The sequence below is a fragment of the Callithrix jacchus genome, chromosome X (genome assembly GCF_049354715.1).
Source record: "Callithrix jacchus isolate 240 chromosome X, calJac240_pri, whole genome shotgun sequence".
NCBI classification, from domain to species: domain Eukaryota; kingdom Metazoa; phylum Chordata; class Mammalia; order Primates; family Cebidae; genus Callithrix; species Callithrix jacchus.
Genome location: NC_133524.1, coordinates 137542687 through 137559620, shown reverse-complemented (window position 1 = coordinate 137559620; position 16934 = coordinate 137542687). Strand labels below are relative to the sequence as shown.

The 16934-nt window shown below is 40.6% G+C and overlaps 1 long non-coding RNA gene across 2 annotated transcripts in view; it reads right to left on the bottom strand.

Annotated features, from left to right (window-relative positions):
* The window catches only part of LOC103790386 (uncharacterized), a 66531-nt gene that overhangs the window by 32647 nt on the left and 16950 nt on the right, over nt 1-16934 (bottom strand). For both annotated transcript variants that reach the window (XR_013531385.1, XR_004738822.3), the window contains one exon: nt 12936-13024. This is a non-coding gene — a long non-coding RNA (uncharacterized LOC103790386). The remainder of the gene's footprint in view (nt 1-12935; nt 13025-16934) is intronic.

Genomic DNA, 16934 nt, shown 5'->3' with positions numbered 1-16934 from the left:
TTATGCATTGTATATTTTAAATATTTCACCACAAAAAGTTATTAAGTAGCTAAAAGAGTAGATTTTAAATGTTTTCACCATAAAAAAGATTAAGTATTAGAGGTGATGAATTTGTCAGTTTGAGTTAATCATTGCACAATGTCATCATGTATCAAAATATCACATTGTGGCCAGGCGTGGTGGCTCACACCTGTAATTCCAGCACTTTGGGAGGCAGAGGAGGGCAGCTCACTTGAGGTCGGGAGTTCAAGACCTGCCTGACCAACGTAGAGAAACCGTGTCTCTACAAAAAATACAAAATTAGCTGGGCATGGTGGTACATGTTTATAATCCCAGCTACTGGGGAGGCTGAGGCAGGAGAATTGCATGAACCCAAGAGGCAGAGGTTGCAGCGAACTGAGATTGCACCATTGCACTCCAGCCTGGGCAACAAGAGCGAAACTCTGTCTCAAAACAAACAAACATATGAAAAAAAGCTCATAGGCTGGGAGCAGTGGCTCACGCCTGTAGTCCCAGCACTTTGGGAGGCCGAGGCGGGTGGATCACGAAGTCAAGAGATCGAGACCATCCTGGTCAACATGGTGAAACCCCATCTCTACTAAAAATACAAAAAATTAGCTGGGCATGGTGGCACGTGCCCGTAATCCCAGCTACTCGGGAGACTGAGGCAGGAGAATTGCCTGAACCCAGGAGGCGGAGGTTGCGGTGAGCCGAGATCGCACCATTGCACTCCAGCCTGGGTAACAAGAGCAAAACTCCGTCTCAAAAAAAAAAAAAGCTCATAATCACTGGTCATTACAGAAATGCAAATCAAAACCACATTGAGGTACCATTTCACAACAGTTAGAAATGCGATCATTAAAAAATCAGGAAACAACAGATGCTGGAGAGAATGTGGAGAAATAGAAATGCTTTTACACAATTGGTGGGAGTGTAAATTAGTTCAACCATTATGGAAGACAGTATGGTGACTCCTCAAAGATCTAGAACTAGAAAGACCATTTGACCCAGCAATTCCATCACTGGGTATATACCCAAAGGATTATAAATCATTTTACTACAAAGATACATGCACATGTATGTGTACTGTGGCACTGTTCACAGTAGCAAAGACTTGGAACCAGCCCAGATGCCCATCAATGATAGACTGGATAAAGAAAATGTGGCACATATACACCACGGAATACTATGCAGCTATAAAAAAGGATGAGTGCATATCCTTTACGGGGACATGAATGAAGTTGGAAACCATCATTCTCAGCAAACTGACACAAAAACAGAAAATCAAACACTGCAGTTCCTCACTTATAAGTGGGAGTTGAACAATGAGAACACATGGACACAGGGAAAGGAACATCACACACCAGAGCCTGTCAGGTGGGTGAGGGGCTAAGGGAGGGAGAGCATTAGGAGAAATACCTAATGTAGATGACGGGTTGATGCCTGCAGAAAACCACCATGGCATGCATATACCTATGTAACAAACCTGCACGTTCTGCACATGTTCCCCAGAACTTAAACTATAAGAAAAATCACACTGTACCCCATAAATATATACAACTACAATTTGCTAATCAAATGAATATTTTCTAATCTAGTGGAAGAAAAAATTAAAAATGCTATATCTGTAAGTGACCAAGTTCTCTTTTCCTCTGCGAAAAGGTATTTTTCGCAGGTAATGTCATTCATTTGCAGGTAATGTCATTCATTCATAACACATTGGTTGGGGGTGGGGGGCATGAAGAGAGAAAGGCAGTTTCAAGTTCACTCCTGATTTATTGTGAACAATGCATATGACTAATAAAACTCCTCAATCTTATGTAAGTTTCACTTTTCCATATTTTCTTGGGCCTGGTCCTAGGTAGCATAGGAAATGACAAGTGAATAATATATAGAAGAAAAATAGACACTAAAATCATCAACAAAAAATATTACCAGATAACACTGTCCTCCACTTTATTATTTTTTATTATTTTCTGTGTCACAGGACCTATTTTCAGAAGTGAAATACTTTTGTTCGGAAGCACTGGCTGTCCCTATAGTTCTTTGTGAAGCAGCACTGGGGCATCTTGCAGCTGGGTTTAGACTGTCTAGAAACTATGCCGAGTCAACAATGCAATCTGACCATAAATGTCACATGGTCAATAGAGCAATGAGGTTCATCTTAGGGAATGAATGGTCAGACTCACCGGGAATACTATGTAAGAGTTTGGTACCTTGGCCCATGGACTGTTGAGAGGAGAATGCATGGAAAACAGAAGTCTCAAAATTGTCAGATGAGGATTGAGAGAAACTTAGCTAGGAAAAGATAAGAATTAAATGACACACAGGTGCTGTCTTCAATTATCAAAAGGATCATGCATCAGCAGTAGGTGACTTGCCCAACAGATCAGAACCTGTATCAAAGGAGGCAGATTTCAGTTCAATATGAGGAAGAGTTAACTAATGAAGATGGCCAGAGACTGAGTGAGCTACAGAAACACCAAGCTCCCCAGTACCAGAGATGTTCAAGCAGAGGTAGAAGAGATAATTTCAAAACTGCGATACAGGGATTACACTAAATGGCCTTTAAGGGTTTTTTGCAACTCTAAGAGTACATCGTCACCTTCCCTTGACTTGTCCTCAGTCTCAACTGGGATCTAAGGGAAGCAATGGAAATTTTTCCTATATCATAAATCAGGTCATTGCTTAGTTTTCAACCTACCTTCACTGACAGGTGTGCCCTCTCTTGGTTGGTCTGGGGGCACAGTAGGGATTTCAGACAATACTGCAGGTAGCTTTAAAAAAGCTCTGATCCAGGCCGCACGTGGTGGCTCACATCTGTAATTCCAGCACTTTGGGAGGCAGAGGTGGGTGGACCATGAAGTCAGGAGTTCTAGGCCAGCCTGGCCAACACGGTGAAACCCTGTCTCTATTAACAATACAAAATTAGCTGGGCTCCATGGTGGGCGCCTGTAATCCCAGCTACTCGGGAGACTGAGGCAGGAGAATTGCCTGAACCCAGGAGGCGGAGGTTGCGGTGAGCCGAGATTGCGCCACTGCACTCTAGACTCTAACCTGGGCAACAAGAGTGAAACTCCAACCAAAAAAAGAAAAAAAAAGGCTCTGATCAAAACTAGAGCTGGACTTGACCTAAGTTACCAGTAGGCACCTGCACAGATGACACCCATCCAACTAGTTCAGGAAGCCCTCCAGAGCATGTTCCCCAATACCAGCTTCTCACATACAAGGATCTCTATGCTTGAACAGACCTCTGCACAACAACCAACTCACCTCTGCAGGCTCCTTTGTGACGAAAGCCTCTCAAAATGCACAAGTTTAGTAATAATGCTCAAGCCCTCTTTAGCACAAATGCAGATGCCCAACCACATCTTTACCTCCAATCTCCCTAACTGATCTAGATTGTGACTCATCCTTCCTAAGCCAACTTGTAAAGCAGCTGGAAGTCTTTGATCTGAACCAGTAACGGATCAGAGGTTGGCTCTTTGCTATTGGTTTACCAGGTTTAGAGCTCTTGCTGCAGCCTGAACCTAGGGTACAAACTCAGGGGCAAAAAAATCAAGATGCTACAAATACTCCTACCTACCTTACCCTTGCATTCTGACACAACACAACAAACCCCTCTTCCTCATTTCCCAACAGAAATATGCAACCAAAGACATTGTATTATTTTAGCCAGGAAAACAGCCTTCTCAGGAATGCTCACTCCTCAAAAACGACATTCTTTCTGCACGCACAAGAAACAATTTCAGCAATTTCTGATATTTTTAGGTCTGCAGAGTCAGTACCAATACCTAAACATTTACCAACTCCAAGGTCAAAAGGAGGAGGTGAAAGAAAAGCCTCTCGACTTTCTTGTGGGGAATGGCTTCCCAGTACCTAACATCAGTAATGCTTCAAAATGTCTATTGATGTAACTGCCCGCAGGATCCTGTGCTTGTATCTTCACAACATGGTGCATGAATACTGCCAGATTAACTAGACTCTGTGCGAGCCCCATAATAAAGACTTTCTTGCTTTCTCTGTGCAAATATTTTAATATCTTATAAATGTATCATTAGTTAGGAAGGCTGTCTTTATCTTTTTGTGTAAAAATTCACACCCAACTCATATTGGGTAATATAAAGTTGGACAAGTGAAATGCACTAGTATTCAGGGTAGAAAGGAATTTTCTCACCATTGTGCAATTAAAGCAGAGTAGACAGAAAAAAAATCTCTCTCTTATTGCAGAAGCTGATAAGCTTGTAGCTATCATCTTTAAGCCCTGATTCCAAGTGTTGAAGTTTGTCAAAACTGCCTGTTACTTCTCCCGCTTTCATGTGTGGCCCGTGTCTAATGGAAATGACCTAATAACAAATACCTGGCATTTTACCAGATATAAATTTCTATTTCTATTTCTCTCTCTCTCTTATTCTCTCTCTCTCTCTCTCTGAGACAGAGTCTTGCTCTGTCACCCTGGCTGGAGTGCAATGGCATACCTCGGCTCACTGCAACCTCCATCTCCTAGGTTCAAGCAATTCTCCTGCCTCAGCCTCCCAAATAGCTGGGATTACAGGTGCCCATCACCATGCCTGGCTAATTTCTGTATTTTGAGTAGATAATGGAGTTTCGCCATGTTGGCCAGTCTGGTCTCGAACTCCTGATCTCAGGTGATCCGCTCTTGGCCTCCAAAAGTGCTGGGATTACACATGTGAGCCACCGCACCCAGCCACTATTTCTCTCTCTCTCTCTCTCTCTCTCCCTCCCTCTCCTTCTCTCTCTCTATATATACATCGCCTTCTACCATAAGGCCTTACCAAGAAAAATTCTTTCTCTTATTCACTGAGTGTTTTGTCAGCTCAAAGTCACACTAATTGCTTTCTACATAAGTATTTTAGAGGGATACCTTGTCATGCAGGAATTTTCTATCTACATGAATATGAAGAAATTTCAGGATACAGAATCGCTGCCTGAATGCATACTCCCTTTAGGGGATTTAAGTAGTTTGATTTTTTTAATTCACTTGCAAAAGAGACCACATTTCAGCAGGGCAAAATATAGTACAGAAAGAGGAAAGTTAAAAAGTTGTCTACTTGGATCTACCTGGTGGGCTGCAGGAAAAATGAAAGTGTTTCTGTCCTGCCTTTTAATACCTTGGATTCAATGTACAAATCTAAGAGTAAAGCTCAAATAACCATGAATTAATAATCTTCACTTTGCCAATAGGAAAGTCATTTACTTGAAGATTTTGACCTTCCTCTCTCATAGAAATCCCAACAGTGCACCTACCCTAATCAAGCTAAGAGCCGTACATATTAAAAAATATGTATCAGGTGTAATTGGTGACTTTTCAAGATATTCAGCACACAATCTGTTAATAAGCTCTACTCAATAATTTTAACCATAATCCAACTTACACAAAAATTTTCTGATAAACTTTTGCAAAACAAAGTGTCCCTGGAAAAGCTTTCTTTAGGTAAGTTGCAACCAATATAGTCAGTCTATTTATTATAAAGATAGATTAGAAGTTCCCTACAAAGATACAGTGAGGTTAATTAAGTTGATTCCCTAGGACTGATCAGAACTGAGAGACAAGGAGGAGCACACTGGCCATTTTGCCAGCAATGCCGAAGGGACAGTGTGAAATAAAGCAAACTGTTATTCACCATCTCCCAACAATGAGAAAAAGCATTGACAAGATTATTTGTAAATCATCTTTCAACTGGCATTTTCATTTATTTATTTATTTATTTGAGATGGAGTTTCGCTCTCGTTGCCCAGGCTGGAGTGCAGTGGCGCGATCTCGGCTCACTGCAACCTCTGCCTTCCGGTTTCAAGAGATTCTCCTGCCTCACCCTCCCGAGTAGCTGGGCTTACAGGTGCCTGCCACCACACCTGGCTCATTTCAACTGGCACTGTCTGTGGCCTCATTTGAACTTCTACTTTCACCTCTGTCCATTGCACTTCATAGCAAGACCCTGTAATTGTTTAAGTCAGACTCTCAGGATGTACTACAGAAGTCAATATCTATAGGCATTCTTGCATGCTCTGGAGCCATCTGGTTATTTCCTGCCTTCCTCAAGATCTCTATTAAGAGCTATTCCCTTTATGGGATAGCTTTATTCCATTTCTGAAAGGAAAATAAGTTCCTTCATGCAATAGAGACAGGAGAGTCCTTTCCTTATTCAAATAATGGCAACTCTGAATACAATTCTCTTCTGGGTCACAGGAAAACTTCTGTTAGTCCGAGATGGCTGACACCCTTGGCCATTCCCTCCTCAATTCTGGTGCCCAAGATGAGTGCCGGTGACCATGCTCCTGTGGCTCAGAGGATCTTTCCAAGCTGCATTTCCTCTCCTCTCTTCCAAATTCTCTAACCCTATCTGTGTTTCTGTGATTTGCATCCAGATGCCTCAACCCAGCCCTTTTGACAGCAGTGGGATGCCCTGGTTAGACTCTTGAGATTTCAAAGGCTTGATTTCCTGGCTTTAGGAACCCCTGAAATATTTACTCTGTATTCATGGGTCAGAGCAGCCTCACTACTGAGTCAAACTCAGATCCCTAGAGCCCCTGGCTGGCGTTTGCCACCCAGGCTCCAAGCTCTGGAGAGGAATAAATAATCTTTTCCATCTGTTTCAACCTTTACAGTTTCAACTGTTGCAGGTCACAATTGAATTTCAATTTCATTCTAGCAATTGCCTTATCTGGGGTTAAGCAGGGCAAGGGTAATGTCACAGACATTTTATAGATGAGGAAGTAGAGACACAGAAGATGCCCCAGGTTGTGTCATGGAAAAATGAAGAGTCAATATAAGGCACTGTGGAGTAGTACTAACTACTCCTGTTCTACAACTATGATTCCTAACAACACAACAGTAACAATAAGAGCTTACGAATCCTATGTTATAAGCTGACAGCAAGAATTCAGTGCACATCAGAAAAGTAATTCTTCTCATTTAATTTTGCAACTTCAGTTAATTATTCACTGGCAAGTATCTCCTTTTGAACGGCATCAGCTACATAATTGGTAGGGCCTAGGGCAAAATGAAAATGTGGGGCCCTTTTTACAAAAATTATTAAGAATTTCAGCCGGGCACAATGGCTCATGCCTGTAATGCCAACACTTTGGGAGGGTGAGGTGGGCAGATCACGAGGTCAGGAGATCTAGACCATCCTGGCCAACATGGTAAAACCCTGTCACGATTTAAAAAATATAAAAAATTAGCTGGATATGGTGGCATGTGCCTGTAGTCCCAGCTACTCGGGAGGCTGAGGCAGGAGAATCGCTTGAACCTGGGAAGTGGAGGTTGCAGTGAGCCTAGATCGCACCACTGCACTCCAGCATGGGTGACAGAGCTAAACTCTGCCTCAAAAAAAAAAAAAAAAAAGAATTTCAAGACGGTAACAGCAAAGCATTAAGCCAAGCATGAAACCTTTGTAAGCAAGGGGTCCTGTTCAGAAGCCCTTTTTGCCCATGAAGTTGGTCTTGCTTATAAACCCTCAAGAAAAACCTAAGTCTTAATGTAAGGTTTCACTGTAGGGACAAGACAAGAAACGTGTCATTGGTTCTCTTATTCTTCTCATTGCATAAAAACATTCACTTTGTTACTTCTTGTAAATCTTTATATCATCAAGAGTATCATTAGAATCAGGGAGGTGCCATAATTCCTGGTTGACAAATCTTGTTTTTTTAATTGATTTCTTGAGATAATGTACTTCTTGTGAAATTCTGATGCATCTTGCTGACCTCCCAAATATAATATTAAACAAAAAACAAAAACTAGGGAAGCTGCTCAATCTTCATTCCTTCCCTTCTGAGAACCTTCAGTCAAGAAAGGATATACCGATTATGTTAAGACTAAACTCAGCCTTGACAAGAACTCCATCTGTCAGCCTACTCATGAAGAAAAACAGAGTCAGTCATAGCTTCACACAAGACTGTGCTAAGCAGCTCTCCCAATGGGATACTAGACCTTTTCAGTCTGGAGAGATCCAGTCTGTCCCAGCCCTGCCCCACCTGTCACCGTTCTTCCCTAGCCTTCCCACTTCCAAACCAGGAAACAACTAATGGAATGCCAAGAAAACCATGAAATACCTATTATGATGAGATGCATAATGGAATGTTATTTAAGAGGACTATGACAAAAGTTTAAAGAGAATCACATTTTAAGTTTTGCAAATACAATAATATATAGAAAAAATGTTTTCACTAGGCTGATGTCTTCGAGTTTGACTTTCTGCCCTCCATGATTCTTTTCTCTTGATAAATGACCTGCTGCATTTTATCAATTCTAGGATACATTTTTTTATCACATTTCACATCACTAAAATCAGAGTGGATCTTATAATCAATGGCATTTTACGGTCACTGTAGGCCAGAAGGTGGCTGAATGGGGGTGGGCATTGCCTGTGTATGCTCAAATTTGGTCATGGTTGTTGTTATATCATGATATGTAATAAAAATGTACATCTAAATAAGTCTGAAAGAGCTCATTAGTAAGTATAAAATTAAAATTCTATAAATATGAAAGCATTACATCATAGTTTATCTGAAAGTGTATTTTTCTCTTAATTTTACATTAAAAATTACGCTAAAAATTTCAGATGTGATTAAATACTTCATGTCTTCAATAGAATGCATTATCCACCACTAGAATTATGAAGAGTTTGAAAAGCTTTACATGTAACCACCAAGAAGCCTTTCAAAGTTCATACTGGAAAAGTTTCCAGGTACTAATAGAAGACTTTTTTCCCAATATTCTTAATAAAATATTACTTTTTAAACTTTTTCCTGCTTACTACTAAAATTCCCCCAACATGGAAACCCAAAATCTAGTAAAAGGCACAGGTTACATCAGAATAGCAATATACTGAACCAGATTAGTGGAAAATCAATTTTTTTTCCACAGAAGTGGTTTTAGAGAAACTTAGAGAGATTTCCTATATATACTTTAGACCAGCACTGTCATCTAATATATATAATGTGAGCTTCACAAGTAATTTTAAATTTTCACATTGCAACATTTTTTAAAAGTTTAAAAATCAGGTAAAATTAAATTTAGTGATATATATTATTTAATTCTATATCATCAAAATATTATTTCAACATGTTATCAACATAGAACATTAGTGAAATACTTTGTTTGTCTTGTCCTTGAAATCCAGTGTGTATTTTATACTTACAGCATATCTGTTTGTACTAGCCACATTTCAAATGTTAAACAGTCACATGTGATTGTGGCTCCCATATTGGACAAAACAACTTCAGTCAATATATATATTTATCAACAAAACGAAACAAAATCCCTTCCAGAAAATTTTGCTCAAACATGATCACTCACGGAAGCATCTGGCAGAAATTCAAAAGTGACTTCCACTGCACAATTGTCAATATGAACTACAATAAATGGTTTATTCCAACAATTACAACAATATATTGTTCTTCTGGAACAATCTTGCAGGAGACAGACTAGAACATTGGTCTTCAAAGTAGGCTACTGTTACACAAATTCTTTTGTTTTGTTTTTGTTTTTGTTTTGAGATGGAGTTTCGCTCTTGTCACCCAGGCTGGAGTGTAGTGGTGTGATCTTGCTAAACTCTACCTCCCGGGTTCAAGCAATTCTCCTGCCTCAGCCTCCTGAATAGATAGAATTATAGGCATGCAGCACCACGCCTGCCTAATTGTTTATTTTTAGTAGAGACGGGGGTTTCTCCATTTTGGTCAGGCTGGTCTCCAACTCCCAACCTCAGGTGATCCACTCGCCTTGGCCTCCCAAAGTGCTGGGATTACAGGTGTGTGCCACCATGCCCGGCCCACAAATTCTTTTCAAGAAGTACTTGAGTAGAAACAGTATCAGTGAATCTACTTTCAGGTTCTCAACTCTCACATGTATTCTGTCTTAAATGAATCTGCCTAAGAACACCATTTTTTCCCACATGCTTAAAATTAAGCATTATTTTCCAGCTATTCTCAATACTATTCACTAACATGTGTCATCAACTGGGAAAAAAAGCATCTCCTAACTAATTGCAGTATATATTGCTGGCGCTGATTCTTTTTTTTATTTTTTATTTTTATTTTTTATTGCATTTTAGGTTTTGGGGTACATGTGAAGAACATGCAATATAGTTGCATAGGTACACGCGTGGCAGTGTGATTTGCTGCCTTCCTCCCCTTCACCTATATCTGGCATTTCTCCCCATGCTATCTCTCCCCAACTCCCCACCCACCACTGTCTCTTCCCTATTCCCCCCTATTGATTCTTTTCAATATAACTGGACTGTTTTTTAGTACTAAAAAATTATTTAGACTGGTAAAACTTACGTATAGAAATTGGCAATACCACTACTGGGTATTTATTTAAAGGAATAGAATTTAACATATCAAAGGGATACATGCACTACCATGTTTACTGAAGCACTATTCACAATAGCAAAGATACGGAATCAACCTAAGTGTCCATCCACAGATGAATGAATAAAGAAAATATGGCACATATGAACCATGGAATACTACTGGGCCATAAAAAGAATGAAATCCTATCATTTGCAGCAACATGGATGGAACTGGAAGTCATTATCTTAGGTAAAATAAACCAGGCACAAAAAGACGAATAGCGCATGTCCTCACTCACATGTGGGAGCTAAAAAAGTTGATCTCATGGAGGTAGAGAGTAGAATGATACACATCAGAGACTGGGAAAGGTGTATAGACAGGAGGGGAGAGATGAAGAGAGGTTTATTAATTGCTTCAAACATACAGTAAAGTAGAAGAAATAAGTTCTAGTGTTTGAGAGCATAGTAGGGTGACTATACATAATAACAATTTATTGTGTTTTTCAGAATAGCTAGACGAGAGGATCTGAAATGTACCCAACACATAGAAATGATAAATACTCAGGTGACAGAGACCCTAAATACCGACTTGTTCATTACTAATTCTATGCACGTAACAAAATTTCACATGTACCTAACAAGTATGTACAAATGTATCAAAAATATTTAAAAATTTAAATTTTAATTAATTAAAGAAGAAATTACGTGATTTATTTCAGAAATTATGTGATCATTTTATTAAACCTGTTAGAACCTGTTTTCTCAGACTGTATTGTAAAATATATTTTCCAATTAAAATCAATCATTGGCCAACTGCGGGGACTAAAGCTTGTAATCCCAGCACTTTGGGAGGCCAAGGCAGATGGATTGCTTGAATCTAGGAGCTCGAGACCAGCCTGGGCAACATGGTGAAACCCTGCCTCTACTAAAAGACAGAAATTAGCCAAGTGTTGAGGCTCACACCTATAATCACAGCTACTCCAGAGGCTAAGGTGTGAGAATCACTTGAACCCAGGAGGCAGAGGTTGCAGTGAGTTGAGATCGCACCACTGCACTCCAGCCTGGGAGAAAGAGCAAGACTCTGACTCCAAAAAAGAAAAAAAAAATCAATCTTCATTTCATTTTATAAATATCCTTTATATTTTCTACCTCCTATTATCAAAAATAAAATGATGTGCTAGTTTTATATTTAGCAATTTTTTTAGACTCTTTCATAAAATATTGTTAAAAAGTTTAATTCTAGGCCAGTAATCCCAGCACTTTGGAAAGCGGAAGCAGGTGGATCACTTGAGGCCAGGTGGATCACTTGAGGCCAGGAGTTCAAGACCATCGGCGCCAACGTGGTAAAACCCCATCTCTACTAAAAATGCAAAAATTAGCTGGGCTTGGTAGTGCACACCTGTAATCCCAGCTACTCTGGAGGCCGAGGCACAAGAATTGCTTGAACCTGGGAGGTGGAGGTTATAGTGAGCCGAGATGGTGCCACTGTACTCCAGCCTGGACAACAGAGCAAGACTCTGTCTCAAATTATTTTTCATTTTACTAGTTACTAAATGTGTGATATTTTGTGTTCTTTGGATTAAGTGTGTACTAGTAATAATTCTATGATAAAAATTTTAATCTTTGCCAGGCACAGTGGTTCACGCCTGTAATCCCAAGCATTTTGGGAGTCTGAAGCAGATGGATCATGAGGTCAGGAGTTCAAGACCAGCCTGGCCAACATGGTGAAACACCATCTCTACTAAAAATACAAAAATTAGCCGGCGTGGTGGTGGGCACCTGTAATCCCAGCTACTTGGGAGTCTGTGGCAGAGAAGTTCTTGAACTTGGGAGGTGGAGTTTTCAGTGAGCCGAGATGGCACCACTGCACTCCAGCCTGGGTGACAGAGCGAGACTCCATCTCAAAAAAACTAAACTAAACTAAACTAAACTAATAAATTAATCTTTTGAGGCTTAGAGTCGCAGAAAATTTATTTCAATTCTTGTATGCTTTTTGCAGGCATGTATGGTAAGGTGACTAATAAAGGGCCTTTAAACATTAAAAATATAGACATTACTATACATTATGTAGAGAAGTTGAATGGAATGGCAAGTTCAAGGAGAGAGAAAATTACATGAAATTTCTGACTGCTAAAGGAGACTTTGTTCATGTTTTTTTAACCAACAATTATGAATATCAAATGAGTATGGTATTTTTATTTCGTTGAATGCATGCAAAAATTTGATGAAATCAATTTAAAAGTATGAGTATTCACAATATGCTGGAAATAATAACACTACAAATATTTAAACATATGATAAGAAATTTCAGATGTTCATTTCAAGATGTGTAATGGAGTTGATTATTTTCCAAAATGATTTTAGGTGGTAAATAATTAGAAAGTATTAAGATCACTGCTATAGAACAGAGTCTCAGTGAATTCCAAAGGGAAATTCGGGGTGGCAAGGTGAAAAGTTAGAGACAAAGATTTCTTTTTATTTTATGACTTTTTTATTTCTAGATATGTAGCAGAAACCGCTATAACTTGACGTATACATGCTTATTCACCAGGGTGGTTACCCAACCTTGCAGTGGGTGACGTTAAGGAACGTTTCTGAGCAATCCACAAATACGGTACTTACTCAGTTTGGTCACTAGGTGGCTAATGTGCACTGGGCGTGAAGCCCTCTTCCTCTTCTTGCACCCTGCTCTCTCCATCTTCCATCTCTTCCTGAAAAGAAGAAAAGAACACTAACAACAGTAATAACAACAACAAACCACACTAGCAGGAAATATTTGCTTCGGGTCTTTCCATTTGCTAGAGACCGTAATAATCCCTTTGATCACTGAGAATCTCAGAAGTGACCTTGTTTGTGAACATAATCTATATTACTACATTAATAAATTATTCTTTTTATTTATTTATTTTTTGAGACAGAGCCTCACTCTGTCTCCCAGGCTAGAGTGGAGTGGCGCAGTCTTGGCTCACTGCAACCTCCGCCTCCCAGGTTCAATCAATTCTCCTGCCTCAGCCTCCCAACTAGCTGGGACTACAGGGACACGCCGCCACGCCTGGCTATTTATTTATTTTTGTATTTTAGTGGCGATGGGGTTTCGCCGTGTTGTTCAGGCTGGTCTCGAACTCCTGAGCTCAGGCAATCCACCTGCCTTGGCCTCCCGAAGTACTGAGATTACAGACGTGAGCCACACCACACCCGGATAATTATTGTTTATTAATACATTTACAAAAAAAGTTGATTCATACATCTTTACGAAATAATCATGCAGCTTGACCACAAAAATCAAACCCTATCTAGCTAAGCACTTTGTACCCAAACCAAAAAATACCCAGGCTAGAGTGCAGTGGCGCGATCTTGGCTCACTGCAACTTCTGCCTCCCAGGTTCAATAGATTCTCCTGCCTCAGCCTCCCGAGTAGCTGAGACTACAGACACACGCTGCAATAAAGCAGCAATAGCAGCAGAATCTATGACATTCTAAGCACTGAGCTAAGCCCTTCATTTCACTACATCTTCAAATGACTCTAAAAGATAGGTGCTAATATTACTCCTGTGTTACAGGTGAGAAGTCAAGAAAATGGCCCCAAATCATTGAACTAGTAAGTGGTAGAGCTGGGATAAAAATGCAGGTTTGGTTTTGTTTTTAACTTCAATACACATGCATTTAAATATTACAGTTTGACATTTAAGTGAGGTGTGTGTCTGTCTATCTATCTTTCTATACATGTCTATGCACGTTTCTATTTCTGCGATTCCACGTGATTTTATGTCTTTGATTCTCTGCATGTGAAAGTGCATTTGCATGTGGGTTTGTGAGGTGTGTGCATACTCACATGTGAACTCAAGATCTTTTAGAGATCCTTCTGGTAATGTCCACATCTACTTTTATACAGTATATGCAGCAGAAGGAGCTTGATAATTTCCATTCTCTCTTGAAGAGACTAAGACAAGGGCATATTAAAAGTCTTAGCCTCCTTTGAAAAAGTGCTTCTGGCTGGGCGCAGTGACTCACACCTGTAATCCCAGAACTTTGGGAGGCCGAGGTGGGTGGATCATGAGGTCAGGAGTTCAAGACCATCCTGGCCAACACGGTGAAACCCTGTCTCTACCAAAAATACAAAAAATTAGCTGGGCATGGCAGCATGCACCTGTAGTCCCAGCTACTCAGGAGGCTGAGGCAAGAGAATCTCTTGAACCCGGGAGGTGGAGATTGCAGTGAGCTGAGATAGCACCACTGCAATCCAGCCTGGGCAACAGATTGAGACTCTGTTTCAAAAAAAAAAAAGAAAGAAAAAGTGCTTCTTTGTGGTTAGGTGTCTGTGTTTTTCATATGTATAAATTGCATGTGTCTCTAATATCTGTGTATGTGTAAATCTGTGTTTCTGTCTATGGCATGATTAAGTCCGTGAATGCATCCACGTACTGACACTAGCACATGCATGCATGTATATTCATATATTCAATGTGCATTTAGGACTTGTATTTCATGAACATAGGAATACATTTGTAGATCAGTGTATGTGGATATGTGCATGCCAGTGTGTATATATGTTGACATGTGAGGGTGCATGTCTCTACATCTGTGCATTTGTGTGCCAGTGGCTATCTATATGTACATATGCATCATTTAGAGTGTATTTGGGTAGGTATTATCTAGAAATATGTGTATGTCCCTTACATGCTTAAGATGTAGTCTGCTTGAGTGTTTCTATGTGAGTATACATGGCATGAGTGTACATCTGCATGTGCATTTAAATGTCTATATATGCAAGGACATTTACAGTGCTCTTTGTGCATGTGCCTGTAATGTTTATTTTCTTTCTGAGGTGGAGTTTCACTCTTGTCTCCCAGGCTGGAGTGCAATGGCACGATCTTGGCTCACTGCAACCTCTTCCTCCTGGATTCAAGCGATTCTCCTGCCTCAGCCTCCTGAGTAGCTGGGATTGCAGGCACACGCCACCATGCCCGGCTAATTTTTGTATTTTTAGTAGAGATGGGATTTCACCATGTTGGCCAGGCTGGTCTTGAACTCCTGACCTCTGGTGATGCACCTGCCTCGGCCTCCCAAAGTGCTGGGATTACAGGCATGAGCTGCCATGCCCAGCCTGCAATGTGGGTTTTGAGTGTGTCATCATTTCAGTGGGTGAAATCTTGTCTTGTTTGGGGGCAGTAGCCATGTCTAGGTGTACATATGTAAGTCTGTGGGACCTTATCTGTATTCATCTGTATTTATCTCTGCACAAGTCCAGGCATATAAGATAGCATCTATATCTGTGTGGACATGTTTGGTCCCCATGTTTACCGCTTGCAAATATTCATCTGTGTGAGCTTCTGCATGTCTATGTATCCATGTGTACATAATATACATATACCCACACACTGGGTGTGAGTCTCTGTCTGTGCCTGCACATTCTTGCTTGTTAGATTAAGATGCCAGGAATCATTTAATCCTTACAACAGCCTTGAATGTGGGGACCACCATCATCCCCAATTTATAAGTGAGGAATTAAAGATCAGTGAATTAAAGTACCTTGCCTACAGTCATATGGCCAATACGTGGCAGAGACAAATTTCAAAACCAGGTCTGGCAGATGCCAAACACATATTCCTTGTGCTCTACCACAGAGTATTTCAATATCTGATGTGCCCAGGTCATAGCACCAGGGAGTGGTGGAGCCGGGACTGGAAGCAGGCAAGTCTGCCTCTAAATTTTATGTTCTGAACCTTGATTCTTTCCTGAAGTTATCTCATTTAATCCTTGGAATATTCTAAAAGTAAATATTGCATCCATGTTTACAAATGGGTAAACCAGACTCAAAGAAATAAAGTCACTTGTCAAAGCTCTGTGTGAGCATTTAGGCCCTCTCCTCATATTCTGTGGAGCAAACAATATGGTATTGGGTATTCGATGTAACTGACTGAGTTTGTCCCTTATGAGTGAATCCGAATGTTCTAGAGTGAGCGTACCTATCATACTGCTTTTTTTAGGTGTTGTAAGGCCTTCCAAGTATTGTGTAGCAAGTCTGGGAATTATAAGAGCCAGCTGTGAAATTAGGGACAAGTCTATGTGTTGTGGACTGAGAATGTGCATTGTGGATTACACTTCCCTGTATGTGCCTCTTCTCTGCATCCTGATATGAGTCTAAGGTAGGAGTGTATAAAGACCATGAGGTAGGCCAGGTGTGGTGGCTCATGCCTGTAATCCCAGCACTTTGGGAAGCTGATGCGGGGGGATCACAAGGTCAGGAGTTCAAGATCAGTCCTGGTCAACATGGTGAAACACTGCCTCTACTAAAAATACAGAAATTAGCTGGGTGTGATGGCGGGTGCCTGTAATCCCAGCTACTCAGGAGGCTGAGTCAGAGAATTGCCTGACCCCAGGAGGTGGAGGTTGCAGTGAGCCGAGATCACACCACTGCACTCCAGCCTGAGCGACAGAGTGAGACTCCGTCTCAAAAAAAAAAAAAAAAGCCATGAGCCAACCCTGAGTGTTCTGGGTGAAATAGCATGTCTCTGTGTAGTGGTGCAAGACCAGATGTGGGTCAAGTGTGGTGAGGTGAGGTAAGTCTGAGTGTGGTAGAGAACATCTTTTTGTTAGAAGGGAAGTCTCTTTGCAATGAGA